We start from the raw sequence: 10,233 nt of genomic DNA on the forward strand, positions 1-10,233 counted from the left end.
CGCTAATGGGTTGGACGCGGATGAGATTTTTGAAATCCAACGGATTAGGGATTGGGTCCGGATGCAACCTTGAAAACCCGTTGGACATCCATATCCGTTGGATTAATGGTATTTATATAGTTTCTAAAAAATATATAGATAGTTTTGGAATTTTTAAGGTGTTTGCTTGGAGTGTTGTCCATGACACTTCTATATTTATATACATATATCGAATGTGTAGATTCTATAAGAAGTCATCTATGTTGACTCTATTTTTCATTATAAATTTTAATTAACACAAATCCATTGGATTATCCGCACTCAAACCGTTAATCCGTGCATCCATTGGATGAAAATCCGTTGGATGTTGGATTCGATGCGGATGCCAAATTTGAAATCCGTATTGAATTGGATTGGATGAGGTGAAAACCGGTCCATACCGGCCCTTGCTCACCCCTAGGCACAGCCGAGTAATGCAGCATGCTCACTACTCTCTTGCAATCCATCAAACTGCAGATAAATTAAGAATCCTATTATTGGGCCTTAAAAAGGGTGGGTTTTTTGGGGACTTAACGGGGTCATGAAATAACAACCCATAGTACCCCTTATCTATCCTTTTCTGTAATGTCTACTCTACCCTTAATTGGTTAGTGTTAATTAAATCGATTAAACTAACTAATCAGTCTTAGTGAATCGATTAGACTAATCAAAATATTAATTTTTTGCAAATCAAAACTTGATTTTTTTGAGTTTTGAAGAAGGAAAAATGGTGATTTTGGTGAAATGTTTTTGAAAATTTTTGAAGAAAAATGATGAAACCCTTCATCACAAAAGTCAAGATAACCTTATAATCAACTCCCAACATCAATTTTATCAATTCAAATCCGTCAAAAATCTAAAAAAAAATCTGGAATTTTATGTTGTTACGGTTGGGTAAATTTGTCGACCCGAACGAAATTATATACAACGGTTGGGATATTAGGAACTCCCAGTCGTGAACACATAAAACGATGGGAAGTTATGAACTTCTGGCCGTTATTCTTCCCAGTATAACCTGAGTCTGCATTACGGCTGCGTTTACATAAATTTCCCAACCGTAATTCGATTTCAAAGTTGAGAATTTTTTTGATTCAACATAAATTCTTAATACGATTGAAAATTACTAATATATTCATTAACTAGACCACAATAAAACTCATTACATGTTTGACATATTCCCATTACAAAGTTGGTTTTAATAACATCCCTTTCGATGTATGAAGAAGTCTTTGATGATGGCGAATTGAGCTTCCAAGTTGAAATCATAATCTTTCCATTTTCTCCATTCCATCTTAGCTTGAGATGCGACTTCTCTATCAGTCTCACCTCTAAGTCGAAGCTGGTTGCACATACGACGTAAAGCCATATATTCTTCCACTTTTTTGCGCATGACTGAAAATCGAAGATACAATTCAACCCCATCGCGGTTGTTAGTGTTATCTGTTTCACTACAAAAATTCTCAATAATATTACTCCAATATGATTGACTTGGTAAATCACGTTTCTTTCGTTCTTCTCCCTTCTTTGGATAGCATAGTAAAAAAAAATTGCAAAGAGATAAGTCTTCTTCCAAAGTGAAATTGGGTTTATCATTTGAGTACATTGCATTGAGTTTGTAGGAGTTTTGGTGGAGATTATTGATGTAGAAGGTGTGATTTTGATTTGGAATTGGTGGTTATATAGAGGTGGAGTTATTTCAAATTTAAATAAGTGGTTGAACAACTAGAACCTTCAATAGATCAGTCTTCAAACGGATCTATTTTTCAAAATTCAAAAAACTAGCCGATATGATGTGGTATTCAAAATTATAGGTATTTACGGCTAGGAAAACGAAAGATAGAACGAGCCGTAACTCTGTATAAATCTGCAGGGTTTGTGGTGTGTCAGTTTTACGGCTAGGCATTTCGAGCCGTAAATAATAGTTGTTAATTTTTGTCAAAGTTACGGCCTGGATATATAGCCGCAACAAGGAGCCTTTTTTTGGGTTATCAGAGTGACATACGGCTAGGAAATCCCCACCGTATAAATATTTACGGTCAGGAACTTCAAATGTCGACCAAGCCGTAAACCAGAGTTGCAAATTTATGTCAGAATTACGGTTAGGAGTTCTAACCACGGAAAAGATACACGGCCCGAAAATGTAGCCGTAACCAAGACTCATTTAATTTTTGAGTCTCCTGTGCAATACACGGCTAGGTATTTCCTGACCGTAACACCGCTACGGTTCGTATTCCTAGCCGTTTTCCCATAACGGCCGGAAATTTCCAACCGATATTCTGTGTAAGTTTATTTGACAAGAATTATATGCACTTTCGGCTAGGTTATGTGAAGCATCGTCCGACGAAAGTGCACAAAAAATTGGTTGTACTTGATTTTTTTCTTAGATTAGACAAATGGAAAGACTAACATTCATTCATAAAAACAAAGTTATAAAAATCCATCCATCCAAATCCATAACCAAACAACAAAAATAGTAAATAGATAAAGTCTTAGATAATAAAATATCCATGAAGTAAAATAATAAAAAGCGAGTAAATAGTCATTCACTTTCACTTGATCCCTCCTCCGAAGTGCGCAAAAACTCATCCAAATCGTCCTTTTGATCAGGTTCCACAAGTTGTTCTATAACTCTAGATTTTTTACCTCGACCGCTGCCACCTTGAATTTGAGTATTTTTACCTCCACCACGTCCACCTCGAGCACTTGTTCCAGCACGACTACCTTTTGCACTTGTTCCAGCACGGCTAACTTTTGCACTTGTTCTAGCACGACCACCTTTTGCACCTCGACCACCTCGACCTTTTTCACCTCTACCACCTCAACCGGCTTTTCCTTGCTTAGATTGAACTTGGTCACGGGGGGGAGTGTCCGAGTCGTCGCTAGAAGAAGGAGACCTAGCCCTTTTAGTTCTCCTTGGTCGTTCCTATTGAGCAGGATATAAACCTGCTTTCTCAGGGATTATTATCCCTTGAACTCGATTCCGGAGTAATCTTTGTTCAGATATCGTTAAGTCCTCACCCAAATTAATCATACGGGTGATGTCCTTGAACTCGATTCCGGGAGTAATCTTTCTCTAGAGGCCATTTTGTATCCCGAGTAGGCCTCAAGCTTTTAAAATGGTCGTAATCCCATGACTACGTAAAAAAAAAATTATTTTAAATAAGGCAAACCAATATATAAAAGTAAAATAAATAAAAATTTGTTACATTAAAATAAAAAGATACCTGGATAAGAGCAACACGTCCCGTAATTTGTGTTTCGTTCCATCTAGAAGCTTTTCAAAGACAGTCCAACACATCAGCAAGGAGGGAGGTGGCCCATGAGTACCTAGGTACCTCATTTGTTTCCGGATCGAGACTGAGAGTCTTCAACCACTGCAAATAACAAGCATTTACCTTATTTCCTGAGAAATCGGAGAAAAAGACGGTCCCAAGAGCGTGCAACAAGTAAGCTATAGCCGTATGTCTAGCTCTTTCGGAATCCATCACCACCAATCCACTATTAGTCTTGCGGTCAGAATCCCCAAAGTTATCCTTCAGACGAACCAAATTAATCTTCCTTGCCATATTAACTGTTTCACTAAGTTCGCCCGGTGCACCAAATTTCCTTTTAGCTCTATGAGCGGCTCCGCCACCTATCTCAAACTCTTCTTCCGCTTCATCTTTGCCCCACCCAAGACATTCCTTCGCCAAGACACAAAGCTCATCAAAAGGCATAGAATTGTTGAAACCCTCAAACACATCCTTTCCTTCCAAAACAATACCAGTGATTTTCTTTGCGTCATCCAGAGTGATAGTCATCTCGCCAAACGGAAGATGAAAAGTCCTAGTTTCGGGCCAAAATCTTTCTCTGAAACTACAAACTGTCACAACGTCATATGTCTTATGCAACGCCTCGATTCCAGACCATAACCCCGAACCTTTTACCAAAGCTATCACATCTGGATACTCATCGTCCAACGGCCAAAACCTTCCTTGTTAGTGCTTTAGTTTAGAGACCGCTTTATCCGGGAACTACAAAAAAACAATTGGTTGTTATAATTAATAATCCAAAAACAAGGGAATATAACATATATGTAATTTGATTTATTACATTTGTGCCACAAACCCTAGCAGCCCATGAAGACGTGTAGATAATCAAGACAGAACTATCTCTTGCCTCACCCCAAGGTCTCCCATTCCTCTTGGGAGGTAAAGGCACCATAGCATCAATTACTTGTCTTGCCGTTTGTTTTGGCGGATACTTCTTCTTTCCCTCCTTCTTTTCCTCCTCAACTACGGATTTACCTTTATCAATAGCAGCACCACTAGAAGTGTCAACTTCAGTTCCTCCAGCAACAACAATTACACCTTCATTTCCTCCAGCAACTCCAACCTCAGTTCCTCCAGCAACTCCAACTTCAGTTCCTCCAGTAACAACAATTTCAGTTCCTCCAGTAACTCCAACTCCATCTCCTCCACCTTCATTTTCTTCAGCAGTCACAACTCCACTTGCATTCATTGTGTTTGCACCCAATGGTTTTGCGTGACGAGGTTGAGGATTCGGGTCACTACGAGGTGTTACTTCTTGTGATCTTTTCTTCTTCTTTTCTTTTCCTATGTTCCAAGACAAACAACAAACAAGGCCAAAAACCAAAAGTAGATAAGAAAAACGGCTGGGAAAATTTGACAGAAGCAAACCGTAACACACACTACGGCTAGGAAAATTGGATAGTCCAAGACGCAACACAAATTACGGATGGGATACTTAGTAATCGACCAAGCCGAAAAATGAATTACGGACGGGAACTTAGTAAACGACCTAGCCGAAAAATGAATTACGGATAGGAAAACCTATATGTGGGTATATAGCTAGTTCAATATTCAGCACAGGACCACATACGGCTATGAGTTTCCAAGCCGTAAGTTATAAACGGCTAGGAAACTGAATATCACGGTCAGGAAATAAAGTTACGGATAGAAAAACCGAGACGTAAACTAAACTACCGCTGAAAAAATTTCGAGCACAGGAGAATATACGGCTAGGAAAAACCTAGCCGTATACAACTAGTTACGGATATGATTTCTCCATCTCGTACACATCGACTGATTTACGGCTGGGATTTCTTAGATATCCCAACCGTGTAACCTATAAACGGCTGGTAAAACAATCAATCCCAACCGTAAGACCTATTTACGCTGGGAATATAAGAACTCCCAGCCGTAAGCATTTTCAGAAACTGTTTTTTCAGACCTAAAATTTTCGAAACCAACAGTGTAATCAACAAAACGCTTAGATAAAGAGTGTGTTTTGAAATTCATACCTTATTGCTGTCATATCAGGACTCGCGACGGCTGTTGCATCTCCTTCATTCACTTCTTCATGATCTTCAGTTTCTACTTCATTTGATGAAGTTGGTTTCTCTGCTTCAGTAGGAGGTTGATTCGACGAAGATTGACCTAGATTTTCCTTAGTTTTCATGGTTTTATAAAATGAGTTAATCGACGAAGAATTTTTTTGGAATCGACGATTAATCGTTTCAAACGAAGAATGGAAGAAGAAAAGAAAAGAGAAGAAGAAGAAGAAAGAAAGAAAGAAAGAAAGAAAGAAGAGAGTGAGTGGAGGGAGGGCCGTTTTTTTTTCTTTTGCTTTTAATGATTTCAGTTTTTTTAATTTAATGAATTTTCAGTAATTTTTTTTTATTAGAATGGAAGGGTAGAAGGGTAATAAGCTAAAATGATAGAGGGTACTTTTGAACTTTTACTTAAGTTTGATCTCCCCCTATAACATTTGGGTTCCACTTAGTATTTTAAGCCCTCAAAGTCCCATCCCCTTTAAGCCCCAATAATAGGATTCTAAATTAATGCTCATTTCTCTATTACAATTCATCCGGATTAACACAATAATCTGCGAGACTTTTTTAATAAAATAACAAGCACATAATAAGCGACAAGAGGGGAATAGAGCTAGGAATAATGGCCTCCTCTAGTTCCTTTTGAAATGAAGAAATATTTCGCTTTTACAGGCAGGGAAGATGGATTTGGTAATCTCCCCATTAACATAAACCGTTTAAGAAATTAAAATCATATTTTAATTTTAATAAAATAGTTAAATGAACTTAAAATTTTGTTTAAGTATTCTGTTTAGGACCTGAAAACTTATTTAAATAATCCGTTTAGAATCTAAAACTTATGTTAATTTTAATTTTGGTTAACTCATTCATGTGCATACATGCACTGGGCATGACAAGTGTCTTGTGTCCTCCTATATTTGCGTTTCACTCACTCATAGAAAAATGAGTAAGTATCCTTAGACCTTTAGGTCATAAGATCAAATCTAACCAAGACCAGAAAACTAAAACATATTAAAAAGACTCATTTTATCCGACAATCCTCCACATGAATGAAATACCGGTAAAAACCAGAAACCAGAAACCGAGAAATACCACTATAGGCAAGAGGTGTCTATGAGGTCTTGAATCTTTTCTTAGTGAGAAATTGTCGGAACTATTTGATGGATAGTGAACGCGATATCTTGACTGCCATCGTTTGGTGTAATTCGCGATAATATCCACGCATGATATCTCTCTAGGTGTTGTCAAGTTCATGTCGTTGTGTCCATTTTTGTCCCTGGAAATATCGCGTTTCTCATAATGCTCTAGATAATTAGCTTCATTCTCATAGGAAGCGATCCACTTCCTCATTCAGATAGGTGAGTTCCATCAAGAGTGTTTACTACTACACCCCACTTCAATCTTAAAGTGAAACTATAGAACTCACTAAGACTTATTTAAAAGTCATACTCCACGTGCAGTCACATTATCACATCTACACCATAGGGAAGGGACAAAGAACGAAATTCTATGATAGTGTTTACCTTTACTCACCACAAATTAGTTGTCTCATTCGAAACCTTGATCTTGAGATCTCCAGTCAGCAAGGTTGAATATCCTTCATGGAAAGTTTAATTGATAAGCTTAAGCCACATCCCCCTTGATGCATTTCTAACTATCTCTTTGGACAAACCTATCTCAAAGGGTCCACGATATTCTTCTTGGACTTTATCCAATCAATTGAAATAACGCTTGTTTGAGATCAGTTGTTTTTAACTTTAGCTATTACAGCTTGGCTAACACATTGTATAGATATAGATGGCACAGGCCTATGCCAGAGAGGAATGTCTTCTAAAAAGCATCTTAAGCACTTAGCCTCCTCTCCTGCTTTATCTAATCACAAACCCGGATTACATAGTGAATTGAGCAATACATGTCTGTTTGGAAACCTTCCAAAAACAAACCCACCTTCTAGAGTGAAAACATATCCACTCATAGACTTAGACTCCTCTGAGTGAATTATCCAGTTTGCTTCAAAATATCCATTAAGTATTTTTAGGTATTGTAATACTATATCAAGTACATCCCAATCTTGCCTTGGATTGAAAGTATACCTACTTAATTCCAGCAAGATACCTTTCATAATTCGAACAAAAGATCGTAAAGTATTTTTAGGTATTGTAATACTATATCAAGTACATCCCAATCCTGCCTTGGATTCAAAGTCTACCACTTAACTTACTCATATCTCTTATAGTTCGTTAAATTCATCAGACTCCCTATAACTCTTGAGTATTCAAGTTGTGATACTACATTACCCTTATTCTTCTTGATTCTACAATAAGGATCATATGGAATACAAGAAGGCTTACAATCAAAATGATTGTATCTCTTAAGCACATATTCAACTTAATGAGAACTACTTCTAATTCTCGTCCCTAAGATCACATCAACATGGCCTAAGTCTTGTAATCTAAAGTTCTCGCTCAACATACTTTAGTGGAACTAATCACATCTATCTTTATATCAAGTATAAACATATCATCAACATACAAGCATACAATCACACGGGTATCCTTAACAAATTTAGTGTAAACACACTTGTCAAATTCATCAACTTAAATCCACTACTCATTTTCACATGATTAAATTTTTGGAAACATTATGTGTATACTCCTAGTATGAGGCCCATTGAAAAATACCCTTTCAAACTTAAAATATACCCCTACCCTATTTGAAGCCCGAAACCCGAATTAACAGATTACTAAAATAACCCTAGTTAAATAGACATAAACGTCAGACAGGGAGGCGTGAATTTCATTTCAGGTTTCGGTTCTCTCTCACTCTCTCTTTTCTTCAAAACCTACAAAATAGAAAGGAAAAAATCTCGAAAATTGAAGAAATCAAATTCAAAACTAGTTGTTGATAGGATTATGAAGATACAGAAGATCAATCGAAACACAAAATATCAAAAACCAAAACAAAAAGCGGAAAACTAGGGTTTGTAATCGATATTTGAGTGTTGATAACCTGTAATCTTCAAATTAAGGTACAAATCAAAGGTAAAACATCGATTCAACTTGTTTCAAATAGTTTACATTTCAATTAATTGATTTTCTTAGGGTTTAGCAATAAATCTGTGTTAAATTTTTGTTTGATTTTTATTCAGATTAATCTTCCTTAACTGCTAATGATGTTGATCTGTATTTGACTGCTAATTTTATTTGATTTTGATTCGTCGATTATTTTTTTTGTTTCAAATCTCCTTTATCCGGTACAAATCGATGTTGTTTTTTGTTACAAATCTCCATTATGTGGTACAGATCTATTAATCGATGTTTTTTGTTTCATTTACTAATGACATTTATGATTTCGTTTCATGTAATTGTAATGAAATCAATATATTGATGCATGGAAACCGATGATATTGATGTTTAAATCAACATAAACAGCTTTAAAAGGTAACTCTCAAAATCTCTGCTAGCTGGTATTGAGTTATCATAAGTTTAGAGTTGCGATTTAGTCTACTTCTAGTTTATATGGTATTGATGCATGGAGATTTAGTATGTTGTTATAGGAGATCTGTCGACGAATTTCTCAAATGATTGTTCCTTTTAATTTTGTGGTAGTTGTTTCACAGTTGAGCAAGTTGCTCCAAATTTTGAAACAACTTGTGAAAGTTCTTATATTTGGAGAACAACTTTGCTATGGATCCAGATTTGGGAAAAACCTGTACTAGTTGACTCCAGTCTTGGAAACAACTTGTGCTAGTTGTTCCCAGTTTTGGAGACGGGTTGTACTAATTTTCATAATTTAAGCAAACTGATTCGATACTAGTTATTCTTATGGTCATAACAAATTAAGAAAACAAGAAAAAAAAACATCAAAAGCGAAGGGTTAATTACACTGATATTGGAGTTACAGGTTTATTTCGTTGTTAGATTAATAGGTCATAATCTCTCAAAAGCGTAGCATTTGTCTCATTGTCACATTTAGACTTTTAGTTGTAGCTTGCCAAAAGAATGGACCTGACTACAGTCCATGGAATCAAAAATGAACTAGAAAACAAGTCACCCCACATACAGTATTATTGGTGTCTATCTCCATGTATTTTGGTATCAAATTAGACCAAGATCTAACAATGCTGGCAGCAAGTAAGTCGCGGGCGTAGTTGAATCAATAGCCGGAAGCAAGTAGTTTTGTTTCCAATTCTTATATTTTGATACCAAATTAACATAAAAATGAATGTAACTAGATTAATATTTTGCATCTATTAATCACATTGCAGAAACGCGAATTCGGCTCGTAACACAAGTTGACCATGCATAACCGTACAGGACCAAGTCCGGATCGTGATCCTCAATTTGTAAGTAAAACTTGAGCAGAGAAGATGATTATCAAAGAGATGCATGCCCTCCTGCTGAAAGATACAGTAATAATATACAAAAAAGAATACGAAGTGTTTGTTGGTGGCCTTGACACAAATGCAGATGAAGATTTTAATGTGTTTAAGTTGGTTAAGTTATAGAAATGAGATAGTGAATAGTCCATTAAGAATAAGGTTTTGCTTTTGTTGGATTTGTGTCTGTTGAATGACAATGTAGACTGAAATCTGATATGAATAGACATATTATCTTAAAATGAATGAATCATTATGATGCACTACATGCATGCATGGCTTATGGAGGTATCTTAGATATACAAACAGAACCATGCAAATTATTTATTTTGTTTTGAGTCAACTAGCACAAGTTGTCCCGAAATCTGGAGCCAACTAGCTCAAGTTGCTTCTAAGTGTGAGCAACTAGCACAAGTTTCCCCCAAATCTGGAGACAACTAGCTCAAGTTTCTTCTAAGTGCGAGAGCAACTGGCACAAGTTTTCCCCAAATCTGAAGACCAACTA

General features: G+C 36.4%; 1 long non-coding RNA gene across 1 annotated transcript; it reads left to right on the forward strand.

Annotated features, from left to right (window-relative positions):
* Positions 1–8,397: 8,397 nt before the first annotated feature.
* On the forward strand, positions 8,398–10,011 carry LOC113293426. Its single transcript, XR_003332303.1, has 2 exons — positions 8,398–8,790; positions 9,618–10,011. It is a non-coding gene; the product is annotated as an uncharacterized LOC113293426 (long non-coding RNA).
* Positions 10,012–10,233: the final 222 nt, after the last annotated feature.

This window comes from Papaver somniferum, chromosome 7, assembly GCF_003573695.1.
Source record: "Papaver somniferum cultivar HN1 chromosome 7, ASM357369v1, whole genome shotgun sequence".
Taxonomy (NCBI): Eukaryota; Viridiplantae; Streptophyta; class Magnoliopsida; order Ranunculales; family Papaveraceae; genus Papaver; species Papaver somniferum.